Genomic DNA, 1,442 nt, shown 5'->3' with positions numbered 1-1,442 from the left:
GGGTTCTGAGAGGCAAGCACTCTTGCAGAAAGTGAATGAGAAAAATGGAGCATTGTTAAGGACAGTTCCCTGAGAATTTTCCTGCCTCAGAACACAACAGCACAGGTTTCTTCTAAGTAAGACCAGGCTGGAACCTAATGCCTAATCTCTTTACCAATATCTATTTATGTGCAGTTGATAAAACCATGTTCTGAAAGGGTAGGATCTCTCTACCCAAAAAAACTGCTGGGAGATCCCCTGCATCTACCCAAAGCCTTCTACTACTAGGCTGGTCATATCCTGGCCCTACAGTCTGGGATCTGAGGGCCCATTACCTATGCTTTACAAAGAGAAAACTAAGAGGCAGTATCTTGTAAAGGTGAGTGTGTTTGTTTATATTTCTGTGTAGACTAGCCTCTCTCCACCTTTCTAACAACAGTGCTACAATTTAATGTAAAAGCTGTAACAAAAATCATCAAATAGACAAAAAAGAACTAGCTGTGAGAAAATGTGTAACTCTGGGAAAGTTCTTTTTTTAAAAATTAGATATTTTCTTTATTTACATTTCAAATGATATCCCCTTTCCCAGTTTCACTCTGGAAAAAAACCCTATTCCCTCTCCCTCCTCCCTCTCCCTGCTCACCACCCACCCTTCCCTGCTTCTTGGCCCTGGCATTCTCCTACATTGGGGCATAGAGCCTTCACAGTGCTTCTCCTCCCATTGATGACTGACTAGGCCATCCTCTGCTACATATGCAGCTGGGGGCATAAGTCCTACCATATGTACTCTTTGGCTGGTTGTTAAGTCCCTCAGAACTCTGAGGGTACTGCTTAGTTCATATTGTCATTCCTCCTATGGGGCTATAAACCCCTTCAGCTCCTTTGGTCCTTTCTCTAGTTCCTTCATTGGGGACCCTGTGCTCAGTCCAGTGGATGGCTGTGAGTCTCTACTTCTGTATTAGGCACTGGAAGAGCCTCTCAGGAGACAGATAGATCAGGCTCCTATCAGCTAGCACTTGCTGGCATACACAATAGTGTCTGGGTGTGGTGATTGTATATGGGAAGGATTCCCAGGTGGGACAGTCTCTGGATTGTCCTTCCTTCAGTCTCTGCTCCATACTTTGTCTCTGTAACTCCTTCCATTGATATTTTGTTTCCCCTTCTAGGTATCAAAGTATCCATACTTTGGTCTTCATTCTTCATGAATTTAGAGGCCTAATATCCAATATATACAAAGAACTCAAGAAGTTACACTCCAGAAAACCAAATAACCCTATTAAGAATGGGGCACAGACACCCTCCAAGCAGAACCGTTGTTCATTGAAACAGTTGGTGAATGACTTTATGGATAGACCATCTTAATACCTAAAACATTCCTTAAATGAATGTAACCTATTCTCTGTAGGCTGAGAATGAAGTCACTCACTCAAGTCAAATAGCTTTGACCATAGCAGGAAGTCTGT

The sequence above is a fragment of the Mastomys coucha genome, unplaced genomic scaffold (assembly GCF_008632895.1).
Source record: "Mastomys coucha isolate ucsf_1 unplaced genomic scaffold, UCSF_Mcou_1 pScaffold16, whole genome shotgun sequence".
Lineage (NCBI taxonomy): Eukaryota > Metazoa > Chordata > Mammalia > Rodentia > Muridae > Mastomys > Mastomys coucha.
The sequence above is the reverse complement of the archived record's forward strand: the minus strand, read 5'-3'. Positions refer to the sequence as shown.